Source organism: Pleurodeles waltl, chromosome 3_1, assembly GCF_031143425.1.
Source record: "Pleurodeles waltl isolate 20211129_DDA chromosome 3_1, aPleWal1.hap1.20221129, whole genome shotgun sequence".
Classification (NCBI taxonomy): domain Eukaryota; kingdom Metazoa; phylum Chordata; class Amphibia; order Caudata; family Salamandridae; genus Pleurodeles; species Pleurodeles waltl.
Window position 1 is genome coordinate 703,498,512 of NC_090440.1, and position 27,080 is coordinate 703,525,591.

The 27,080-nt window shown below is 45.2% G+C and overlaps 1 long non-coding RNA gene across 2 annotated transcripts; it reads right to left on the bottom strand.

Annotated features, from left to right (window-relative positions):
• Window positions 1-213: 213 nt before the first annotated feature.
• On the bottom strand, window positions 214-5,749 carry LOC138284518 (uncharacterized). 2 transcript variants are annotated; one of them, XR_011201411.1, is made up of 3 exons: window positions 5,679-5,749; window positions 5,461-5,524; window positions 214-530 (listed from the first exon to the last, which is right to left on the bottom strand). It is a non-coding gene; the product is annotated as an uncharacterized lncRNA (long non-coding RNA). The 2 variants fall into 2 exon arrangements; XR_011201410.1 differs by having other exon boundaries at window positions 5,461-5,702.
• Between the last annotated feature and the right edge of the window lie 21,331 nt (window positions 5,750-27,080).

Sequence of the window (27,080 nt, forward strand, 5' to 3'; positions counted from 1 at the left end):
CAATTTGTGAGCTGAGGAGATTGATGTCTAGTATTAATTCTCCTCCTCAAGTTCCTGTTTTGGGCAGAGCCTTTAACGCTATCTTGTGCTTGCGGTTCCAGAGAGCAGAGTCTCTCTTCTACACATGCTCTGTAATAATCTGAGTGAGTGTGTAAAATTTGCTAGCAATCGCGCCAAGAATGTTAAATTCTATTAAGGACACGGAGGCGAGGATTATGCTTCTCTTTCTTTACTACTCAAATTCCAGCAGCCAATCAAAATACAGAAAACATTAAACTACATTTCCCATCATGCTTTACACGACATGTCCAGCAATCATCAGCTCCCTGACCCTATTAGAGTCCATAACACTTAGGAGAACTCCTCTTTCTTTGCTTCACGAACTGCATAACGAAGGATCATAAACCAAAAACTTGGAAAAACCATCCACGAGGAAGAACTGCTTGAAGACTATCGTTCACCACAGATAGAATGTCCCACCATGATTCATTGGAAATTACATCCTTGTCACTCTGACTTTTGCTCCGATCCTAGGAAAAATGGAAAAAATAATAATAGCATGGTGATGCTACACATCAACTTCATAACTCTGGAGGGGGCATTAAAACATATCCAAATATAGTCTGCAATTAACATATTGCCAGCCAAAACAGCACATAAATCCCTGGGAGGGATAATCCTTGCCTCCGTGTCCTTAAGAGGATTTAAAATTCTTGGTGTGACTGCTAGCAAATTTTACATTTTATGGCAGGACCGGAGGCTCAGATTATGCTAGTTTAAAGCTGCTTGAAAAACTCTAGATGCAAAATCACCTGGCTTGTAGTAAAACTGTTTAAAGGTAGAGTCCGAGGACCAATCAGCTGATTTCATAATATCCTGCACAGCCACACCTAAACGTACAGATTTAGATGCCATTGCACCTCGAACTGAGAGCCCTCCAAATAAATGTGTATCAATACAAGCCTTAACCATTACAATGCACAACTACCTAGCAATGGTAGCTGCAGAGATAGGTTTAAAGGGTTTACGGAGTGAAATCAACAATTGACCCGTCAGATTCGACCGGAGTAATCTAGTACATTGTTCATATTCTTTTAGGCACTCTACAACACATAACATTTTAGAAAATGGAAATACAAAGTATTCTATACCCGTAGACATTGTCTTTAGTCCTTCTAAAGATCGAATAAGAAACACCGTCTGGTGTAAAAACTCTACCTGCAAGATCCAAGGCCTTCACGCCCCAAGATCTTCGACAAGCCGCCAAGCATAATAGCATTGCTAACTTAGCTGACAATGGTTTCCTAGACAAATCTGAATTCTGAGGCCATCTCTCAAACAAGTTAAGAACTAAGTTCACGTCCCAAAAGAACGCATACCTGGGAAAGGGAGGATTGGAAACCCTCATACCCTTCAGAAGCTTAGCCACCACAAAATGCATACTAACTGCAAAGCCATCGACCTTGGCCTGGCCCGCAGAAATAGTTGACCGAAAGTTGTTTACTGCCCTGTACGACACTCCTTCCTCGGCTTTCTGTGACAAAATATTCTCGATCTGGACAATCCTGGATGCCACGGAATCCAAATGCCGTTCCAGGCACCAACCCCTCCAGACTCCCCAAGTGGAGAAATACCTCTTCCTAGTGGAGGGTGCCCAAGCCCTATCGATAAATCTTTCAGCCGATTGCGAAATGCCTGGCAAGTGCCACTGTTGCCTGAAAGCCTCCAAGCCATCAAGTGCAACTGCCTCTCGAGAACCAGAGGATGCTTCTCTCCCTGCGGACCCAGAAGCATGTCTGGAGAAAAGGAAGATATAGAGGAGTCGCACACCAGTTCCAGCAGTAACAGGAACCAAGGCTGAGCTCTCCAAACTGGAGTGATCAGAATTACCTCTGCTCTCTGATCTGAGTTGCCACCCTCGGGATCATGGCGATGGGAGGAAAGGCATAATTGAGGGACCTGGCCCAATCCTGAAGGAAAGCTTCCGTGGCCCTCCCCAGCGGATCTGGCCTCCAACTGAAAAAATCCTCTATCTGCTTGTTCAGACATGAGGCAAAAAGATCTATCTTGCATGGGCCCCACAATTGCTGAGTCAGAAGGAATAATCGAGGCAGAAGCTTCCAGTCGCTGTAATCCCTGAGGTATCTGGAATTCCATTCCGCTACCACATTGATCTGACCCAGAAAATATTCCTGCAGTCACAATAATTCTGTGTTTCATACAGTAATGCCAAAAATCTTTGGCTTTTTCGGTCAGGACAGGGGACCTGGAGCCCCCCAACTTATTGATATACCTGACCGCTGCGATATTGTCCATCCGCAGAAGAATGGAACATGAAACCTTCTTGGGCGATAGTCCTTATTGCAAAAGAACCCACTAATAACTCCAGGCAATTGATGTGCAACTGAAGTTCCTGCGGAGACCATCTCACAATTCCCCCCCCCCCCCCCCCCCAACTGTTGAGATGTCCCCGCATCTCGCTCCCCAGCCCCAAAGGCTGGCCTCCGATTCTATCACTGTCTCCGGCTGGGAGCTGAATATAGCTCTGCCGTTCCACGCATCGACCTGCGTCAGCCACCAATTGAGCTCTGAGTTAACTTAATCCGTCAGAGGAACCAGATCCGAATAGGTCAAGCCTCTCTGAAGATGGCGGATCTTGAGTCTCTGTAACGCTCTGTAGTGGAGGGGCCCTGGAAAAATTGCTCGAATTGAAGAGGCCAGCAGACCCACAATCCAAGCAATTTTCATCAGGGACAGAGAGGTTTTGGCTAATGCCCCCTGAAGTTCTTTCTTGACGTCCCGAAGCTTGGACTTGGGAAGGACCAATAGTGACCTCTCTGAATCGATCACGAAACCTAAGAATTCTACAGTCCTGGAAGGAGTAAGGATCGATTTTCTTTTAGTTTATGACAAAACCTAGATCCTGAAGAAGGGAGATGGTCGTCCGGCCGTGTTGCTTGAGCAATTCCTGAGATTGCACCATGATCAGAATGTCGTCTAGATATATGATCAAGCGGATCAGTTTCTCCCTCAGGTGTGCAACCACCGGCTTGAGCAACTTGATGAAACACCAAGGTGCTGAGGAGAGCCTGAAGGGCAGGACTGTCCAAAAGTCCCTCCACCTGAACTGGAGGAAACGTCTGTGAGGGCACCCAATGGGAACGGTCCGATACGCATGCTTGAGATCTAGTCGCATCAACCAGTCTCCCGTCTGAAGATCATCTGGTAACAGATGAAGACCATCCATTTTGAAATGCCAGTAGACGATGAATGAGTTGAATTCTCGTAGGTTTAAAACCAAGCGATGCCCTCCTCCTTTTTTTTGTACCAGAAAGATGTTGCTGCAAAAACCAGAAGGATGGGGTTCGCAGAAAGCAATCGCTCTTTTCTGGAACAAATCCTGAATCTCGGAATCTATCACGATGGCGACTTGTAGGGAAAAATTGAGAGGAGGAGGAATACTCTCCTGCTGCGGAGTCTGGAAGAACTAACGGAAACCCTGAACAGTCTGCAACACCCATTCATCCTGAGTCACACAATACAAGTTGTGGAGGAAATACTGCACACAACCCCCCCAACTGAATGAGAGAACAATCTAGAAGTCTCACCTGCAGACAAACTTGACTGGATGCTGGTTCTGGGGCCACTCCGCTGTCCACGCCGACGAAGGAAGCGGGAGAGTAAGAAAGCACTTCCTCTGGCATAGTCCTGACCTCTACTGAAAGAGCCTCGCTGGGAGCCTTCGAAGTTCGAACGGCCCGACGAGCGGCCCCCTCCCTCTCCCGTCCAAAAAGGCCCAAATGGAAAACCTTTTTCAAGTTTGCCAGCGCCTTATCCAGGGTAGTAAAGGTGGTCTCATACTTGGCTGTTTTTGACAAACTTGTCGCCGAAAAGACAACCTTCCGCCAGGGGACCCGCATCCGCAGCTGCTAACTCCGTCAAGGTAGAATCAATTCTCATGAGAGAGACTTGCACCTTTCTGTTGATATGGCGCAGTTAGCATTTCCTAATAAACAAATTGCCCTCTGCGCCCATTTAGCCAAAGTATGAAGGTCAATTGGAGCTCCAGTCTCTTTTGCTCTTAATGCCATTTCCAAGATCTTGGCCAAAGGACCCGAAAGGTCCAAAAGCTTGTCTTGACACGAGCGGCAAGCCCTGTCAATGCTTTTTTTGGGCTCCCTAGCGAATTTCTTAAGAAAAGTAAGCATGCTGGGATCAATGTCTGATGTCTCTGCCACCTTGTCCGGAATTTCTGGCCCAGGGCACTCAGCCCGCAACCTATTCTGCACCTCCTTGTCAAAGCCCTTCCTTATCATGAAGATAATCCGCCACGGCTTGCGCTGGGGCCCAATCCGCAGAACGAAGATGAATAATATCCTCCGGGTTAAACTGGAACGGATTGAAAGGAGACTTAGACCTTTCCTTGGTATGAGAAGAAGCCGATCTCCTAGCCCTCTTGCGTTTACGCAAGGAGCTACTGGAATGAGAGGAGTCGGAAGTGGCTGAATCTGAAACAGACGAAACTTCAGCCCCAAGAGGCGATCCTTTGGAAGTAGACTGAAGGGAGCAATACACATGGTCGGAAGAAGACTGGGTCAAAGCCGACAAGGCTCCATCATGAGGCCACGAAGAGGTTTGATGTTTCGGTCTAGCCGCAGCCGAAGGGCACTCTTCCGCCAACTTGTGATCTGTCAAGGGAGCCAAGCCCTGTTTCTTGACATAGCATTCAAATTGCTGAGTGAGGGGCTTCAAAGCTGCCAAAACAGCTTGGTTGATTTTTTTTGCGGTACGGAAACCGCCAAAGCCCTGCTAAGAGATTGTTGCACTGAGGCATTAATAACCTCAGACAAACCGTCTCCCAACTGAGGACCGAGGGCCTCCTCATAGCCTTGCCCAAACTCCTCCTCCTCAAAGGGCAAACACTTGGTCATTATATCTGAATGCACTGCAAACAGGCAAAAATCAAACCAGTCGTACACTGGACTCAACAATGGGGGGTGGGGGGGACCACTCCAGGTGCAACAGGAAAATATTTCTAAGAGGGCTCCTAAGCCACTGCTGTATAAATATTGCATCCCCCCCCAAATAAACTCTGAGGGTGTCCAAGAGAGCTTAAATCCGTGAAAAGAAACTTTCCAGAAAGCGTGCACACCGCTAGGAATGCAGGGCTTGCTCCGTTATTGCAGCCAGAGCCAGACGTCTACACTGAAGGCAGGCATGTCAGAAATGCGGAAAACGTGCAATTCTGACGTGCTGTCAATGGCCGGGAGGAGGAGAAACTAACAAAGGAATGCATGTAGCCCAAATAGCCGATCTAGTAGGATTTGGGCTACGCGCACTGACTTAGCTCTCCGACCCGGGCCGCACCAGGGAAAGGCACCAGTCGCGCGCAGAAGCGCAACTAAACACCTAAAGCAGGGCCCAAGAGGGCCGGGGAAAGCAGCAGGCCAAAGAACTCACCTGAAAAGATCCTTGGAAGCCGGCGCGTCCAGAATGCTGAACCCTGCCCAGGATCGGAACTAACCTGAAGAAATAAACCAAAGAGGGCAAAAAAGACAGTTTACCAAGGGCGCGGCGGCAATCAAAGCGCGCACGCCGCCAAAACCAGAATACCAACCACAGAAATCTCCCTAACGAGCCCCAGAATAAAGAGATACTAAAATGAGCACTTATCTCACCGAAAAGCAGCAAAGGAAGAGGAGTTCTCCTATGTGTTATGGACTCTAATAGGGTCATGGAGCTGGTGATTGGTGGACATGTCGTGTAAAGCATGGTGGGAAAGGTAGTTTAATGTTTTCTGTATTTTGATTGGCTGCTGAAATTTGAGTAGTAAAGAAAGAGAAGCATAATCTGAGCCTCCTGTCCTGTCATAGAATGGTGTCTCTTCTCAAGAGTCTGTTCCGCTATCTTCGGAGGATCCCGGAACTCTGAGAGCAGTGTCTCTCTTCCGCACCCACTCCGTGTGTGTAATTGCATTCAGAGTTTAGGTGCACTTTCATTCCCTAAGAAGTTGTCAGCCCTACTAGCAGGAGTTCAGGTGAAGAGAGTGGTGTCTCCAATGTTGTTTATTCTGTGTGGAGGACTTTCAAGGTTTTCTAAGAAGCTACAGGTCGAATATTTCACTTCAGAAGTCAGTTTCTTCCCTCTTGTTAAATCTCCCCTTCAGGGAGCTTCTCCCTGAATCTTACCATTCCTTATCTACCCTTCCCCTGTCCCGTTTATGCACGCTGGTATTCCATATTTGAAGAAAAAAAAAAAAAACTGAACGACTAAGATCACTCAAATTCTCATATTTCATTAAGGAACTATTATGTTTAATCCTATACATATGTGTAACATCTCATTATTAATGTATGTTTTTGCCAGTCAGAAGTAGATAAGTATAATCTCTCTAGCTGTGGAAGCTGAATTTTAGATACCCATCTCAGGATACAAACAACTGTCCGCTCTTCCTGGTTGACAAAAAGGTTTATTTCGAAACAACAAATACACGTACATGGAGACTGAGCAGCATAAATTTAGCTCGAACAGTCTGAATAAGGAAGTAATACATGATTTTTTTAATAATATCAAACCACAAACAAACCACGAGCATCGAGCATTTCATTGGTCCTTGACATTGACGTATGATCAATTCTTCACTATTGCTAAAGGTGCTACAGTCAGTTCTTCATAACGCACCATCTATAGTAAATTGAAGCACAGACAAGGAAGTTACCTAATATGTCCTCCGTGTCTAATATGACGTGATACATCTTATGACAGAACTGAGAACAGCATGTACACAAATGGTATCTTCAAGAAGGAAGACTGCTTCAGCTAACATGCAATGACAATTATATTTCAGGGTGGCTGTTCCAACGGCAAGCCTTGCAATAGTGCGTTTCAGGCAATATCAGAAACATATCAGTAAGCATAGTTTGTGTTAGTTGTACATTGTCCCACAGAGATAGGCCCAATTGTCATTGTGTATCACAGGGCCCATTAGGCCCAAGTTGGTGAAGAACCGAAATGCGATTCCACATTCCACCCTCTGATACTCAATGACAACCTCAAAGGTCCTGATGTATTGGCGTCCTTTCAACCTTATTCTTTTCTCTTTGCATTTCCTCGTACCCTTGCTTAGGGTAATCTTCGTGGCTCCTACAACAGGTTGTTTTCAACAGTAGAGCTATGAAGGACAGACAAACCTGTATCAGCACACACAATGTGATCAATGCCACGATCCATATCACCAGAACTTCTATCAACCAGGTACCCCAACCCCTGAACCATGCTGCTATGCCATCCAGCAATCCTCCTACCTCTTGTCCCATCGTCCACTTTCTTCGCTCCTTCTTCTACCTTCCTTATTTCCAATATCGCCTTCCTTATGTTCCCGCTCTTGTCCGGTATATATATGCAGCATTCCTGATGGATCAAGGCACATACACCACCGCCTTTTGCTAGTATGATGTCTTACGCAAGCCTGTTCTGTATTACAACAGCTTGCATGTCTGTGAGCTCCTCAGTAATGTTACTCAAGGCTGCTGCTGTTGAACTAGCCAATTTCTCTACTAATTCGGCCAATATGCGAATTTGATATTGTGAATGTGCTATTCCTAATGGCATCACGATGACATCCTGCACTGCCATGAACATATCCTACCATGTGGGCGTCCTCTCTCTGCGTACCCTCCCAGGTGTTCCTTTTTTATCTTGTGGCAACTCTGTTACATGCACTATTCGAGGTAACATGAATGCTAGGTAGCAGGTGCCTTGCAAACCCACTATAATCTAAAGTATGCAGCCGACCCACATATTATAAATATTCCTTTTGGGGCTGTGAGACCTATGGACAAACCTGTTGAGCTATTCTGTATATTGTCCAAGCCTGAGGTTTTATTGCAGCTACTACTTCCTACCTTTATGCTGCTATTGTCGGTAGTAGTAGTGCTGCCTTTATGGTATTGGAAACACCACGGTGCTTTCTTCTTGTTTATCACAAGGGATGCTGATGACATTTCAATGCTAGTCCCACCCTGGGTGGGACCCTTATCCCTTCCTGTGTTGAAAGCATCCAACAATTCCTTTTCCCCTGCCTTTGGTGTTAATTCCCAACACGTATTCATCCCTTTACCTTCTGTCCCTTCTTCTACACTTGTCTTAGTTGGTCAGATGCTATCTACCTGGAGCACAGATATCAGATATGCAATTCCACTCTTTTCTTCTATACTTGGCATTTTACCCGCTTCTAGTGTAGATACCCAATTTGCAATGATGCTATCCCTTTTTTCCTCTGTTTTTCCCCTTCTTCAGCCTCCTCTTTATTGTCCCTTTCACTTCCCTCCTGAACATGTTGTTTAGTATATTACATGCAATATATTCGGTGAGGGGAATCTGAGTATAGTTACTCTTCCCCTGGGTGGGGGTCGGTAGGTGAGTGCAAATATAACCGTCAGACACATTCACAAATTCTTTATACATAGCTGTCATCTGCACAAATGTATTTTCCTTGTAATCCTCCACATCTTCATCCCATTTTGTGTATTTCACCCACTGTGTCGTGTTCCCCAAGTTTGCATTCTTCGCATTTTCTACTTCCAGTATCCCCTCATCTTTACCAGTTTCGTTCTCATAATGTTCTTGGTCTAGAAATGGTATCTGTATGTTTCCTCTATATATTATCAACATCGCTGTGATAATTATAGCTGGTATCGGGGTACAAATTGCCGTAATTACCATAGGCCACTTCTCCTCTTTTCTTCTTCTTGGCATCATGGAATCTGTGTCATAACAACTGCCTCAACGTCCTTTTTCTGAAATTTCATTCTTGTAGCCTTTATATGCTCCTCTGGTATTTTTTACAGGGTGGTATCAGAGGTTACTAGCACTTGAAACCACTCCTGCTGATATTTTATATCAATATACTTCTTCTGAGGTGTGCTGCACGAGTAGTCTATGAAGAGATCCTGCAGAACCCGCTTGCACCTCCTGAATCCTGTAGGAGTGCAGCACGAGCAGTTCTGAAACACTGTACTTGTTCACTGGAGGACCCGCTTACACCCTCTGACTCCTGTAGGAGTGTAGCACAAGCAGTCCTGTCAGTGTTGACTGGTGGTACTTGTTGATCGAAGGTTGTATCCCTGCTGTGAGGGAGAAACTTTCATGGGCACTGTAGGTGGCAGCTGGGCATCCTTTGATCCAACAGCTTTCTTGGTGTGTGAGCTATGAATCCAGAATACAAGACCCTCACACTTAACTGCTGTAGCTGTTGATAGCTCTCTGTTGATACTCTCTTCACCTGATATAAGCAATGTTGCACATGGGACATTAACCTTAGTTGTTATCAGGTGTGTGTGTGTAATTTGGAACAAATATTTTATTCCTCTACCTGGAATCTGGGAAGCAAAGTTGGGCCACTACTTACCAATCTAGTCTTAACCTAACAACAACCCATTCCTCCTATTATGATCACTACACCTGTACTTGATATTATGCATTAGTATCAATGACAACTCTTGTTTGACAGGAAATGGAATGTTGATGCTGTTCTATGTCTTTCACGGATGTAGTTGGCAAAGGTGATGTATGGTACTACTCTATTATTATTTTTTTCTTTCTGTTGGAGCAGGTGTGCGCAAACATCAAATTACATAATATATTTATCTTTACATCATACTTCACTTTCAATTTAACATTCTTCTTTGTTCCCCAAAGCATCTTTGCTCATCTCTGTGGCGCTTACTTCTACTGATAATTTGGGAAAGAAGTTCAAAGTTTTAATGTTCAAAGTCTCATTGTCATTTAATGCTCCTATTTGAAGTAAGGGTGATCCGTGGGAAATCAGCAGACACCATGAGAAGTAGCACAACAAACAAAGAAAATCTAGTGCCAATGGCTATTTCTTGGTGGGCCTTGAAGGAGTGTCGGACATTGTTGCCTTATTGAATTTTCAAAAGAGAATTTCAAAATGATCAATTTCCTATACCTTATATTTTGCCCCAGAGGTCACCAGTACTTGAGGCAAAAGGTATTATAGAATGGAGGCCAGGTACTCTAGAACTGAACGTTTACTAAGGTCTTTCAGCTATAACTGCAGGAGATGAAGGTTGTGAAGTTGACAGTTGATGAGGTTGACGGTGCCCATAGTCATTGCAGTTATACTCTTTGGAGGAGGCGAATAAAGCCTTTAAAAGTTGCACTTGTAGAGGGCCCCCATTATCGGAGCCAACAGCCTGCAGTTACAGTACCATGAAATGGCAATCAGCTGTGCCACAGTCGGTGGTACCCCTTCAGTGTGGCATCAAAGGATGACTTGATTACTTTGTATTAGAACCAAACAGGGCCCGCTTACACCCTCGGTCTCTTGGAGGCACGAGCAGCCCTTGTTGAGCGGAGACTCTACCGTGATGGTTGTTCCACTCCTTTCTGCTGCTGCGGATGTCCATGTTCCGCTACCTTCTTGGTGTAAGAGCTGTGGTCAGTCCCTCCTACTTTACAGGTGACCCAAGCCCAATCTCCCTGTTGGAGATCATGTCCAGGTAGTGTTGTCTATCCAGGAAGGGCCTGCAGCACCTAATGCTGAAGGCAATGCAAACTGCTGTCAAAATGTCTTAGCAGATAATAACTTCTCAGCACCAGACATGTTCATAGGCCAGTCAAACAGTATTTCAGACAGTGCTCAGTTTGACAACTTTGTCAAGGGTGCCTCTCTTGACCAATGAAGCAAGTGGTAGTGCATCAATCCAGAACTGCTCAGCAGATGCACAAAATCTTATAAAGGGACATATCTGACCGATTTATGGGGTAACTAAATTAAATAAATTCCTCCTCTTTGCGCACTCCTAATCCTAATGTACACAGAAACAAAATTTCTCTCCCTCTCATCACTGCCTCACACTCGCAACATAAACTTCTCTAATTATACTTTCAAAAAATAATATGCAGTAATAAATTTGGAAAACACATGTTAATAGTAATAGCCAACCATCACTGTATAGTTGAGAGTATAATCAATGCATCAAGTCCTTCTCTTATAGTGTAAGTGTAACACAGGACATACATTCAGAAGTGACATTGTAGATCTACTGATAACATTATATTAATAGTTTGTTACTGTCCCTGTATCTAAAGTCCCACCACTGAGGCATTTAATAAGTATGAACAAATAAATGCTATTGGATAGCCCTTCTAATCACATATACTAGTACACTCTGAAACAGAAACCAGCACTCAAAAAATAATTAACAATGACACTCGGTAACGGGGAATATTCACACAAACTATTTCACCAAACAAATGGTAATCCAGGTCAGGAGAAAACACGTTACACCTGTATACAGCCAGTATTTTTTGGAACACAGCATTGTATCCTATTATTCTCCGTCAACACACAGAATATTTGCATCAATGCTGGAGGGGTTGGGACCTTGCAGGCATCACCGCCATCAGAAGTCACTTCCCCTTTCTCGTACAAGTGTGATGTCGTGAAATGCAGATGTACCTTTGGGCATTTGGGTTACTTTTTCTGTTCCTTTCTCTAGGTCCTTTAACACCTGCGCTGTCTGTAACCCGTCTAACAATTTCTTCCAATTTTGTAATTTTAGTATTGCATATTCCAATCTTTCACACACTTTGTCATCACTCCAGCATTTCAATTCCTCCCCTGTAAAACTCAGCTGGGAGGTGTCCAACCTGTATTCTACGGGCAGGGGGTCCGTGTTGTTTGTATGTTGTGTACATTTGTTAGGCACTCCTGGTCCCTGGGCCATTAGTTCTGCGTGTGCTAAGGCCAGTAATTCTTCCCCGTATGCCCTCGTAGTGTCCCTTTTTAAATCTGCCACCTTTTTCCTACCATCAATGAGGTCTGTGAGTAAGGCATGACACTTTGTGCTATCAGATTTTAGAAACTTAGGGGCATATTTATACTCCGACTGCGGCGATTGTGCATCAAAATTTTTGACGCACAATCAGTGCAAACGTTGCCCCGTATTTAAACTTTGACGCCCAAGCCCGCGGATGACAAAATTCCGCTGTATGCGTAATTTTTTGGATGCGCAACCCGCCTTGTGTTAATTATATGCAAGGTAGGCGTTCCCGTCCCAAAAATGGCTTTAAAAGGGCCGTGCGTCGTATTTAAGCTTTCGGGCAAAAATGACGCACGGCGGGGAGGCGGAGCCAGAAATGACGCACAGCCCGATTTGCGTCAAAAAATAACGCCTAGGTCAGGGCAGGCGTTAAAATGGGGCAAACACACCTGTATTTAATCAGAGCACACAGAACAAACAGCAGAGCAGCAGCAGAGAGCCATGGAGGTGATTCTAATCCAGCGTGCACGCAGACGCAGAGCCCAGCAGCAACAACAACAACAGCAGCTACAACAACACCAGCAGGGACCCCAAAGGCAGCGCAGAAGGCAGGAAAGGATATTCTGCCCAAGAACAACCCTTCAGGGCCTCAGGGAACACGACATCATACAGAGGTACCGGTTGAACTGGCAGGCCATTCAGCAGCTGCTGCGAAACATTGAACAGCAGTTGGCCCCCACTTTGGTGACATCCGGCACCATCCCAACAGAAACAAAGCTGCTTGCCGTACTTCACATGCTGGCAAGTGGCTCTTTCCAAACAACTGGTGCCCTGGTTGGTGGAATATCACAACCATCATTCTCCGCCTTTTTGCCCAAAGTACTGGATGCCATCATTCAACTGACACCCCGCCACATCTGCTTCCCTAACACACTGCAGAAGCAGCAGAAAACAAAACAGGGGTTCTACGCAATCAGTGGCTTCCCACACGTCCTTGGTGCAATCGACTGCACACATGTACGCCTTGTGCCACCTGCTGCAACTGAACACCTCTACCGCAACAGGAAGCACACACATTCCATCAACGTGCAGGCCATAGTCGATCACCAGGGATTGATCACCAACATCGTGGCAAAATATCCTGGGAGTGTACATGACTCATACATCTTCCGTCACTGCACCATCAATGAACACTTCCAGGATGGACGGTATGGCAATGGACTACTTGTTGGTAAGTACAAAAACCTACTTATATACACACTGCACAGCAACCCTCTAGGACACACAACACATACACCACAACAGCAACATGTCAACAGGAACACACTGAGGTCCTGACATCACTAGCCATGTTTCTTAAGTCACCATTGAACCTGTCACACATCGGAAATTACTGTACAGCCTAATGTTAAGACGTCAATGAGTGTGGTTGCCTAAATGTCACCTTGCAAATTGTAAGTGTCCCAATGACCTTTACATTAATCCATTGCTTAAGTTTCAAGGCATGGGTTGTCCAGGGTACTTTGATATGAACGTGTTAACAACACTTTCAATTTTAACTGTGCATGGAACTATCATCTCACCCCCAGTGAAGACACACAGACACCTGTATCACAAGTCACAATGCTAGGGAGGGCACACTGTACTGCAAATCCCAAAACATACTGCTGACAAACGGTTAGCAGACAAACACTCATTCAGCCACGGAAACAACACAATGCAGATGGTACAGCCTACAAGCATAGGATGTCTCATTAGTACACAAAAGAGTCACAGACAACACAAGACAACTACTGCCATTAAAGGTCTTTTCAATAGTGCCAGCTACATCAACATGATCCCATTCATTTTCTCTTGCAGCTGATCAGGGGTATGGCATCCAGTCATGGATTATGACACCATTTGGCAACCCAAGTACAGCTGCAGAGCGTGCCTACAACGAGGCCATAGGAGGACACGCAGCATTGTCGAGCGGACCTTCGGCATCCTCAAGTCAAGGTTCCGCTGCCTCGACATCACTGGTGGTAGCCTCCTATATTCCCCCGAGATGGTCTGTAGGATCATCCTCACATGTGCAATATTGCACAACATTTGCATCAGAAGAAACATTCCCCTCCTGGAACCAGAGCCACACATGCCTGAAGAGGAGGATGCTGGCCTGCAACAGGAGGGGGAACTACAGAACACAGCTGCTGGTATACGCAGGCGGCAACAGATTGTAAATAATTTCTTCTGAATATGATCACCTTCACCACTTTAGTTAACTAATTTAAATAAACACCTATTCTAATCACCATATCATGGTCTGGCTATTCCTTTTTGCACACCTTCATCTCTACTTATCAGAATAAGAGTGTTGCCTCATGGAGCATTGCTGAGATACTGAGTAGGACACGGAACATCCCATAGCTAATGTGATGCCTAACATACAATGGTCACATACACACACACTCTTAATGACATATATCATGTACATATCTCCTTTGAAGGCCAATAGCAGAGGACCACAACTATTTCACACATACATGTTGAAAGCAAGGTCCAACGCAGCATATGGCACACAACTATGACACCATCACTCAATAAGGGGAAAACAAGCCTCATACATGAGGCAGTCAATGTGCTTTGGCATCACTAACAGGAATGTCTGACAAGACCCTTGACAGCAGTTAATCCAACTGCATCCAATATTTGCAAGGAATATCTGTGACTAGAGTTCCATAGAAGCAGAACATAGACATCACAAGTGCCACACATATGACATGCATTGCACACATGACATTCCATGCACATGTCAGCCCATTTCCTAACTCCTGACACACCCATGCACCTGGAATACTAAGATGTGTACCCTGATAATACCGCCTCTCCACACACAGACCAACATTAGCAAACCAGTGTGCTACACCCTTTCCTAAGGTATGCCATTGTCATATTACATCTGACTGCATGGACGTCAGGTCAATTTATACACTGTCTTCTAGTTTCAAAGCCCTGTTAACACATGTAGATTGCTTCCCCTTGTGAAAATGTCTGTTGGCCCTTAGAATGCAAGTCTCACCTACAGGACTGGTGAGAAACAGATGCAGCCCACACCTGTGATCACCTCCATGCACACCACCCATTTCAAAAAGCACTGCCACTGATGATGCCTGGAACAGCATAGGAGTTGCCATTATGTCAAATACGCCGTCAACCATTGATACTAATTAAGCCGTGTAACACAGCCCTTGGGTTCATTTGTCACCTTCAAAAACACAGGACGAACACAGTTTGACATGTCAACTGTCTAGTTTGTCCTCAAAACAGTCTCAGTCAGACCACTGATTATGTAACTTGTCCAGTAGCTGGCTCCTGAATCACCTTGCATTCTGTCAGCCTGACTGACAACTGTCTGTGCGTCACACTAAAGTATCCCTGTGTCTACATATGAACCACACGTGCGTAAGAGAACCTCCCATTCATCAGGGGGCATTGGGCATGGGCTTCTTCCATGCATACCCAAATACATTGTATAGCATCATCTGCCTTTTAACTGTACCATTTGAGTTACATCCTCTTGGAAATGCAAAATCCATGGCCCATCCCTTGTCTGGGTTGCATATATGCATGAATGACAAAGTGTGACAGTGTCCCAGGGTCATAGGCAGGGATTGGGTACGGGGCTTTCAGCACAACCAGCAACCTCTGATAATGTCCGTGAATAATACACAAATGTCAGAACCATGACAGTTCACACACAGCATCACAGTGCGCACAACATAGTGATGGGCCGTTTGTGGTGAATAGCTGCGAGAATAAACAGCACAGAGGCTATGATGTTCCCAGATGCAGTGGGAAGTGCAGAGGCCAATCTGTGTACAAATGTTGTAATGACACCTGCCGGAACATGACAATTGAGACATTATCTCACTCAGCACACCAAGGTTGCCCTGTTGACTGTCTCATTACACGTCTTTAGTGACAGGGTGGGACCATCCACATGTTGGTTTACATGTCCACATCTACTTTACTCACATTGATCAACCAAGGATACTCAGTAGTTACAGGAATAGCTGTCACTGACTCATGATGAGTCCTGGTCCGAACTGTGACAAATTACACCCCAAACAATCTACAGGATCATCATTGGACCACACACATGAACAAGACACCTATGTGCAATTGATCACTGGACATATTTGGACACGTGTTGTCTTGTATGCTGGTCCACCACAGCCACTTGATAGTTGGGGCTTACTTCTATGGCCTCAACTGTGGTGTCATCATGCATATGAGATTGACCCTTGTCTGTCTGTGCAAACAACATGGTACCCACTTGCTCAATGCATGTGTATGACTCACTGTGGGATTCATCAACTAGTGCCTAGGAAGCTCTTACCAGTACTCTAGGACATAGGATGTAGAAAATGTGGACCATTGACATGAACATGTATCTGCCATCCATCTGGTGCATGCTATGTCACATGTGGTGTCTACGTGACCCTAAAACTTGGAAGTATACTTTACGGGTGTTGTTACATGTATGACCAACACATGCCCTTGCTCATTCCAAATTTGACTTGCATCTTCGGATTGGACACATGGACGTCACATTCATACAACCATATGTACAATAATGCTTCATGTGATGTACACAAACACTTGGTCAACCAACACATTAGTTGTCAAAGCACACACTTTGAGCCAAAGGCATTTAAGTATTGTACATATGTGCGTCACATTGCTATCCTCTCCTCATGACAAACATGCACAATTTGTGCCACACATATATGTAGGCCACACTTAAGACCATCTATGACGTCAGCCAACTGTGAACATACTGTGAAGGGTGTAGTGGATGATGTTCCGCTGCAGTATGATGTCACACATGTGAACATACACCATACTGTCTTCAATTAGCCAATCTCTGATGTGTTCCAAATGTAAAATAACCAAAAAACAAGTAAAAATGCCCCAAACCTGTTAATGCACTGTAATTTTGACGTCCCCAGCAGTGTGCGTCATTTTTTGTTTACCAAAACTGTATTCGCATCATTTTATTTGACGCACAGGAGTGAAATTTAGCCCGCATCCAGATATTTGTACAGTCCATGTATCATTATGTAGGTGCGGGTTAATAATCACGTCTGTGCGTCAAAAAAATGACGCAAATACAGTTTTGGTAAACAAAAAATGACGCATAACGTGTAAAAGGCGGGACTTTTCATACAGGAAGTGATGTAATAGGATATCCTGTTTACAGATCATGTACAGTGGGTGTACTTTCACTTTCACTTTGCAGTCTATGATCCTTCTAGACTGTGTGGCTGTGTAGAGAGTGTTGTCCAGAGATTTTGTGCTGTATTTGTCCTGTGTGCTATCTGTAAAGTCATTTTGTGAATTAAATATTGTTTGTGTATACTGTACTACTGTGTTTTGTCTACATTTTTCCATTTATCTTGTGTATTTCTTGTTTGTGGGAGTCTGTTGTGGGTAGTGTTAGTTTGGGGATAGTTGGGCTCTTTTAGTGTTTAGGTTTACTTTATTTCTGTATTTTTACCCCTAGTTTCACCCTTTTCCCCTTTCTATTTCTTTTACCCCTATTCCTTATCTTCAACTATAAGTATGTCTGGTAGGCCACGTCTTGGCAGGATGGGGGAAGAGGAGTTGGGGGGCTTCATCTGGCTGGTGACACATTTCTTGCCGCTCATGATCTAGGCAGGGTCATACAGGGGTACCCGACAGAGGCGCTCAGAATCCGGTGGGGAAAGGTGCTGCATCACCTGCAGCATGTGTATACCAGCCAGAGGAGTGACCACCAGCTGAAGCACCGGTGTGCCGACCTCATCACCAGGGAGCAGGATCTCTTGGACCACCTGGGAATCATGATTGGTGGCACTGTTGGTGAGTATGACAATTGTTAATGTGCACGATTAAATGCTCTGTAGTGACATCAGGGGATTAGTGCAATGTCTGCCAGCTAACTTGATGACTGTGTGTAATGCTGGGGAAATCTAAGGGGATCATTGATGCACTATGGCAAGGATCACAATTGCTAGCTGTCAGGTAGCACGTGCTCAGCAAACTTACAGTACTTTACCATGAAGGAAATTTGTCTGGCCTTTTTGTCAGCACAGCTAACAAAATAGGAGCCAATCATGTCTATGTAGGGTATTATTGACAGAGAAGTTCAGATGTACCAACATTTAGGCCAACTATGTTGACGCAATTGCTAGACTGACTTTAGAATCACTACATGATGCTGAAAATGAGTGCTGCCTTCACGTCAATTGTTAATAGCAAAGTGGCTCAGACATGTGTCTCATGTTAGTCTCGTGAGTGTGGGTGGAAAGCGTTCACAGAAGTACTATTAATGTGTGGGATTATTTGGTTTTTTGATCTTTTTGGATACATGTCAGTTAGTTGAGCCACAATCCAAATATGGATGGCAGTCCAAGTGTATGCACATGGCTTCACGTCTCCATGGTTAGTGCAAATCACCATAGCTGGGCCACATCAATTGACTATACTGTAACAACAGGCTGGCTTACAGGAGTCCCTGCCCCTCCCTCTGTACATTGGGCCTATGTGCAATAAATGTGTCATGGCCACAAGGCATGTTTGACTGGTAATGCAGTCCTCAAGTAACCAGGCGTTGGATGTTTTTCTTGGATGCACATGATGAGACGATTACACTCCATATTTATTAGTGCTCACCAATTATGGAGCAAGTTTGCAACCACATGATAGTTAGTGCCAATGTATGTGTGGAGATATGTGTGTAACTGTCACAGGAGACCCATGCTATGCACAAGTTGGCCGTGAAATATCAGATGCAGTACCATCATGTCTGAATGGCTGCCATGTCCTTATTCAGCCTGCACATTGTAAATGATTATGAACTTGTTGCACTGTGCACAGATTTTGAGCACATTTCTTCCTTCCATACCTTACAGGTGGACCGGCACCCTACACTGTGGGAGAGGTGGCGACATTTGAGGACCCGACCACTCCAGTAAGTGTTGATATGTCTGTTATGTGTTGTGTTTGCTGGTTATGGACTAGTGTGAGTTGGACGCATAGCAAGGTTGGATGCGTTGGGCAAGTTTTTCACTTGTTCCATGAATGGGAATGCAGTTCTCACATGTTTTGAGTTTGCCAATGCGTATCCAATGGTATCATGTAGGGATTGTAGGACATCCCTGTAGGCCCCACTGTGAGTACAGGGGATAGTCATGTGTCTGACACTTGTATCACCAAGAGTCGCACTGGAAGTCAGCCCCTATTTAGTCAGCCTTTCAGACCCACGTTCTCTAAGATTGGTGGAGCTAATAGCTTCCCAATAGACATCTGCTTCACTATTTACCTACATAAGTTTGAAACAGTAGGTAGAACCTCCTAGCAGCATGTACTTCCACATGTAGTGCATCAAGTCTGTGGAACCTGAGTGTAATGGCCTAGGTGTGCATGCAATTCATGATCATGGGTGTTCTAGCAACTCTGTGTCTGATGTAAGCCAGGCCTCACTGGAAGTATATGTTGTGTACTAAGTTCTGCATTTCCTGACATGTCTGACCCTATGAGTGCTCTAGGGTTTGCTGACTCCAAATTGTAGATAGACCTTACCTGTGGTGTGTCTGTAGAGACAAACGTGTGGAGTTGCCTATACACTCCTCGGTGTACATGTTGTTGGCAAATTATAGTTGTATATCCACCGCCCCCCCTAAAACACGGCCATGGGTTTGTGAATGGGGTACCTAGTATTGATGCTACCAGTATGTTTCACATACCTGTGAATAAGTGACGGTTTGGTTGCATACTAGTATACACACTCAGGTTTGGCACCTGGTGCCATACTGGAAAGTCCAGTTACAACTTGCAGACCATGTGGCTTTAGTTTTGCTTTCCGTACACTGACATTTGTAGCCCAGCTCTTGGTGGAGGATATGCAGCATGATTCTTAGATGTTAACTGGCAGAACTCAGATTGCAAGTCAAAGCCAGTTGTTACCCATCTTGTGGGTTATGGATGTGCTTTGTGTGATGTCACCTTTGTTGTCTGGCCTGCCATATACTTCCTCAGGGACATTCAATGCTCTGTATCGTGATATGAGCTGTTACAAGTACAGTAGATGTAATGTCTGGTTAACTTGCTGTGCCGTTTCACACAATGCAGTTACTAATGTAGCATATCTGCATTTGTCTTCACAGCAGCTAACATGACTCCAGACCAGGTCCGTGAATTTCAGCGTCTGGCCATGCGATACCAGCACATCCTGCTGGTGGAGTCGAGGTTCTGGAGGATGGCCTGGCGATATCGCCATGAACGTGCCTCCGGGGCATGGCGAGCCTTCCCACAGGGTGGGCCTACTTTGCCCACCACAAAAGAAAAAGGGGCGGTCCCTGTAACCAGACTGGATTGGGGACAAAAAGAAAGCAGGAAGACAAAATATCCAGCAAGGATAGATATATATTAGTATGTCTAAGCAAAAACCTTAATTTTTTACTGAAAAATAATTTCTTTATTACAAACTAGAACAATTAGATCCTAAAGTCCAAATATCACCTGTACAAGACCATAACACATATAAAAACAAATACAAAAACAAGAGCACTGTGATACATAAAAAGAAGAACTGCTAAACCATCTAGTGGTAAGCAGTCATATTTCCAGGTAGTGACTGTTGTGGGAAGAAAAAATCCTATGTAGTGAAAGCAATTATTCACGAAGATGAAAGTTCAATCCATTCCCCGAATGATTCGATCTTATTCAAAGTTCCAAGAGCCACTCCTTCATTTGATATAGTTGACGCGTTTCGGCCTTATCACATACGGCCTCCTCAGGACAAAAAGCAATGCAGATACTAATGTAGCATATCTGCATTGGTCTTCACAGCAGCTAACATGACTCCTGACCAGGTCCGTGAATTTCAGCGTCTGGCCATGCGATACCAGCACATCCTGCTGGTGGAGTCGGGGTTCTGGAGGATGGCCTGGCGATATCGCCATGAACGTGCCTCCGGGGCATGGCGAGCCTTCCCACAGGGTGGGCCTACTTTGCCCACCACAGCAACAACCACCAATCCAAGCCAGGTGGCCCCACCCACAGCTGCCACTGTAGATCCAACATCTGCTGGACTTCCTGGCCCCAGCACTGCCACCGGTGCAGGACAGCCCACACAGACCTCCTCCACCGGTACCCAGACTGCCACTGCTCCAGCTGTTGACCCTGCAGCCTTCAATAGACTTGAACATAAGATGGAAAAAGTGCTGCGCAAGGTGAGCCACCTGAGCCGGGACGTGCAGCACATTAAACGGTGGGTCAAGGATATAAAGAGGACCCTCCAGAGGGCCAACCTCTAGACAGTTGATTTGATGGACATGATACCCTCCCCTCCCTCCTCTTTGCTTGTTCTTATAGTTAGTGGGCTTAAGGGGCTTAGTGTTAGGTTAGTATAGGCTGTTAGTTTAGTTAGTGTTTGTGGGTGGGGGTCCTGCTTGTTTCTTTTTTGACTTATTACATGTGTGGGTGGGTGGGTGGGGGGCTATGTTGGGGTTCTTGTGTGTAAAAAAAAAAAATAATAATAATAAAAAAAAAAAAATAAGAATAAAAAATACCCAAAAAATATATATTTGTTTAGGATAGTATAGTATGTGTTTTGGTTAGTATGTGTTGTCCTCCATGTGTCCCGTCTCATAAGGGGGGTGGGGGGCAAATGTTTAGAACGTTTCGTTACATGTGATTAGTAAGTGTAGCTTAGGTTAGTTAGGGACAGTTATGGGTAATGAATAGTCAGGGTAGATTAGTGTAGGTAAGATTTTTTTCCTTCAGTTTCCTCACCTATGGTTAGCTTTTAATAAATATTTGGTTACCCCTTAATAGTATGTGTTGAATGGTACTTGATCGTGGGTTTGGATTCAGTGTACATCAATTTTGTACTATAACATCTGTGTCCTATGCTACAAACAAATCCCAACTGAGCTGTACGATTGGCAGCTAGCCCAGAGCTACCTTGCAAAGTGTCTACCCTTTGTTGCAACCACCAATCACAGTTAATATGGTTCCCAATGTGTTTCTGTTGATAAGTGTGTTTTCAAAGTCACTAACAGTGCTTCCAGACATGATATTGGGGAAACAGTTTTAGGTCTGACTGCAGTGTGATGATCATGCACACCCTTATAAGATGAGTTCTCATTGGCAATATTGTATTCTTGTCGTCATGACCCTCAGACATCAATTGTAACACAGTTCGGCATGATTACCTATTTGTATGTTAACTCAGACACCTTCATTTATGCAGTTTTTTTTTGTGTTTACTTAGATTAGTGTGGCATGTTTATTGTGTTATTTTTGCATGTTGACAACATTTAGCAGGCACTATTTGATGACTTAGTTATCCCCTGAGGAAGCATTCTTCTGTCCAACACAGCATGATGGTGTATGGTTTCTCACTTCATGAGATTTGTCCCTCAGGATGGGCAGAGTATGATGCAATCATGGTCACTGTGCAGATTTCTCTAACTACATAATATTAGGACAGTTGTATTGACAAGCTACGTAATTTGACAGTAGGCACATTTCAGTTATCTACTGCACAGTTGATATGTCACATTACCCAGAGACAGATTTGTTGTGTAAGTGCTATTTATTGAAAAGTGCTGTAGTGCTTTCTGTACATTGTCCATGATTGTGAGTCCATTATAGTGACATTTTCCATTGTGATCCAACACAAGGGTTTACCAAAATGCTTTTGTCATGCTGGGGTTGGTGTTTCAGACAGTGCAGAGGGACAGACTTAGCCAATGAATAGGAGAGAGACAATCACTGGGCTGGGGGACAAGATATACAGTGGTTAGCAGAACAGTGCTTGAGTACAGTTGTAAGACTGTCATGTTTCAAAACGCAGGACTTTGGTAATAGTTGGCCATGTGGCAGGGACTAGTGCTTCCGGGTCATTTTCTTTGTGAATGTGATCTGTTCTATGTCTTCTTCTTCTGATGTGTGTGTTGCCTGCTTTGTACTTGTTGTTGTTGGTTGTGAAGGGGCAACACACACCTCAGTGTTAGAAGACGTGGAGTCAGACATCCCGGTCGCTGCTCCCTGTGAAGGTCTTAAGGGCAGTACTGCTGCAAGGAGGGCCTGCTGGTTCTTGAGAATAGCAGCCACATCACGATGGTAGGCAGCCAGGTCGGCCCTGAGGGGTTCAATGTTGCATTCGTGCACGCGTTGACAGGATTGCTGCTGTAGGTGTTGGGTCAACTGTATTACAGCTGTGCTGATTTCCTTCTGGGTTTTCTGCAGTTCCTGCAAGATAGATGTTAGGGCTTGCATAGCTGCTGCCTGATCTGCAGATGACATCATGCACGAACGCACGAGGCTGGCTGCCATGTTTTGCATCCTCACCCGCACCTCCTTGGCCAGCTCCCGCTGTACTCCTACAGTTCTCTCAAAGCTGGTGCCAGTGTCGTCTGAGTCCTCAGCTGTATTGGAGCTGGCAGGTCTTACAATTGGGGTGGTTCCTCTGCGATGGCTGCTTGTTCTGTGCTCCTCCTTGTGACAGAAGGTGGGTTCTGGAGGGTTTCAAGGACCTTTTGGATAGTCTCCTGGGGAATGTTTATCGGCTTGTCATCCATGTCATCAGGGAAATCTGGGACAGGCATATCGGCAGGAGATCCATCTTCCTCTGCAATGAAACAGGGTACAATTAGTGTGTCTGTGTTGTGGCAATTTTGATGTGACGTGCCTGCCTTTTGATGAATTCACTTTGTGATCTTGTTTTGTGTTAATATCTGCAGTCCTTCAGATGGGCATTGTTTCAGGACTATGGCCCACCTGTGTGTCACATGTATGTTTTTGAGTTATTAGACTTGTCAGCCTCATCGCCTCTAGAATTGCCACCTTCTTTTCCTACTCGACCCTCCGTGTACATCCATTCTCATGGTGAGACCTTTCACTGGCTGTGGGTGTTCTGATGGCCCTGGCAGCACACTTAACAATCTGGACCTGCCCCAATCCCTGATCGTTCACATCGACTTAAATGTAATTGACATGTGGCATATCCTATGCATGGCAATGTTATGATCCGATATGGATGTTGACATTGTTAATGGGTCCTGCTGATGTTGGGTAATGTGTGTTACATTGGATTGCCCTGATAGTCGTATTAGTGTCCTATTTCATCCTCTGACTGTGCAGGTGTATTTCAGTGACCAGTTACATGTGTCCCCTCCTCTATGCTGTTGTCTGAGCAGTATGACATTTGGGATGTTGCCTTGTTACCCAGGCACAGGATGGACCCTGACATATGCAGCATGGGTGTGTCCTTAGTGCTGCGTCGCTCCTATTGTTGTTTACTTTGGCTGATGTTTGTGACAACTATGGGCATTGACATTTGAGTGTACTGGGGCCTTTGTCTTGTTTCTGGGGATTGTTGCAGATGTCATCCTCAACCCTCTAATTTAGGTGTGTATGATCCATGGGGACGTTACTGCCATTGGCTACTTGAGCTGCACACAGATCAGAGTTAGTAGTGGCAACTGTTGTCGCAGTTACATTGCAGTTGTCGGTTTGGCTAGAGGATTGCTAATAGGGCCCTAGTTAATGTAGGAGGTATGTTGGCTGACGAGTGCCAGGATGTAAGTTTGACGTAGTGGCCTTCCCTCCTGTCGTGGCTTTCCCTTTGCTCCATCGTTGGCATGACAGCATGCCCCCATGGGACTGTTGTTGGTGTAGTCTAATGGTGTGCCCCAGCTTCTGTCTGTGCAGGCCATGCCCCAATGCCGTGCCCCTTTACCCATGCCACTCCATGTATATGATGACTTCCATGCATTTTGTGGTTGGTGTCCCCATTTGTGCATTTTAATTCCCCATGCAACTTACCCTGCATGTGCGTTGTCTCCTGGTAGTCTGCGCTGTCCTGTCCTTGAATGCCTGTGACGATCTCCTCAGGGATGACGGCTGCGGCCATCTCCTCCATGTGGTCCAGGGCCTCCTGGTGTGCTGGACTCCCCCCTCCAGTCTGCAGTGCTGCCTTCCTGTTCCTGGCCATCTTTTCCTTGGTCCTGCGCTTGCAGTCATGCCAGCGTTTCTTGCACTCGATGACTATTCTGCGTACTTCAGCCACACTGTTAATCTTGTCGACAATTTGTTGCCATATTGCCTCTCTCCTACTGATTGGCAACTTTGATGTGACAAACAGTTGGTGCTGGTGTTCCGTCACCTCTTTAACCAGAATTTCCTGCTCCTCTGCACTAAAGCGACACTTTTTTTTCTTCTTAAGTGTCCTGGTTCTTGTGTGGGTCCTCCTGGCTGGTTCCTGGTCTGCTGTCATCTTCCTGGGATCTGTAGTGGCATCTGGGATCCATTTTGGCTCTCCTCTGGTGAAATGGCTGTGTTCGCTGTGTTTTTTGACGCTATTGCGTAAAAAAAAAACCTGCGCATATCCGGTTTGCTGTGTCGTAAATCGATCCACAGTCATTTCTGCCACGTTAACGTCGTTTTCCTTTACGACTTGACGCCGCGGTGTGCGTAAAAAATAATGACTCCCACCTGTTGTTTGCGCCGCCGTGCGTCAAAGTATAAATCTGACGCCCGTACGGCGCACCAAAATGGCGTTAGCCGGCTTTAATATTTTTGACGCAAAACTGCACCGGTGCAGTTTTGTGTCAAAAAGTATAAATATGGGCCTTATTCTTTCTTTGTGTGCTGGGGGAGTTATTCGGTGTGATATACGGTGACCCTCCCTGCGACTGGCTTCTTGATATGCTGCCCCTTCTATTTCCTAGTAAACTTTCCTCATGAGACGAGTTCATAAGATCAATGTTGTACTTCGTAATGTGAGTGAAAACACATATCTCCCATATGATCCTATGTAGCTCTGGTATCCCTCTGAAACTGTCTCCCGAGGTATCCCCAAATTGCTGCTTCCAATGTGTTTTCAATAAATTCGGCTTTTTCTTTTTCTTTTCTAATTCTACTAGTAACTTTTCACTCTCTTTATCTAATTTTAGTGCAATATGTGCCACTTCCTCTTTCACCTCCCGCAGCATCTGCTGGTCTGTTAACTCTTCCAGATCCACTTATTTTTGTTCCTCTTTTACTAAGCCCTGCGCCAGTCCACGGGCTGCAGCCTTCTGAGCTGAGGACAGCTCCGGAGGCTGTGCCCATGCTGCTGATTTTACACTTAGCACCATCCCCTCAGACCCTGTTTTATTTCCCCCTAGTCTTCCCATTATGAGGTCCTCTATGAGTGGATCATCTTCTTCCTCCTCCAGCATTCCCTGCACCTTGTCTTCCTTTGGTGGTGCCCCTACCACAGGAACACATGAGAATGTCCCCATCACCTCAAGCATTTTATCTCTCCACTCCTCTCTCTTGTCACTCCTCTTTCTCGCAATATAATATCCATCCTTCAATTCTATTAATTCCTTGTGTACTTTATCCTTTACGTAATCTGTCATTCTGAGTTCTCGTAAACAATAATTCCAAGAATAGAAAGCGTCCCATTCTAATCCCCTTATCTTGCGTCCTTTCAGGGTCAGCATCTGTCTTAAATATGAAATTTTGTAAATTAGGTCTTTTGGCTGTCAGTCTATGCTGTTTGTCTAGGAACAGTAATGCGCGTAGGCCTTGTTTAATAGCAACTTGGTATGCAGGACTGTCTTTTGGAGGAGTGGGTTGATGTGCGTCTAAATCGTTTTTACTAAGAGGATTCCCCATGGCTAACTCTCCCTTAACTGACTTAATACAAGACAATTACTATCACTTCAGGGAACACAGGGGTGTCGGCAGGTTGCACCCACCGCTCATACCCAATGACACATCAGGGGATAAACCGGGGTCTCTTCATCCACTCAGATAATTACTGCCAACCGCTTTTAGTATTAGTGAAGCCGAAAACTTTCTTCCATTTATGCCACAATGCACTCAATCGTGTTCACCTAAAGCGTGCACAAGTTGGAAAGGGTAAAGTGCCAAAGGTGCTAGTGACGGCGACCACTGGCGTCCTTATGGCTTAGAAAAGATGACAGAAAGTCAGGAGAGAAAGGTAAGAATACCACACCCTTGCTATCCTGCCCTAAGGCAGGGGGCGGCTGTATGGTATTGGAACCCGGACCAGATCCGTGGCCGGTGACACACAGGTGTAAAGCAATAGCGGTAAACAACCCATGCACTCACACATAACAAGAAAACAAAAGACAGAGGGACACAACAAAGCTTTGCCCTGACAGATAGCAATGGTCCCACCCCTTGTACCGGTGTATGGTGAGTGCAGGGTGTTGATAGTGCACTGTTGTGGGGTAGTCACTT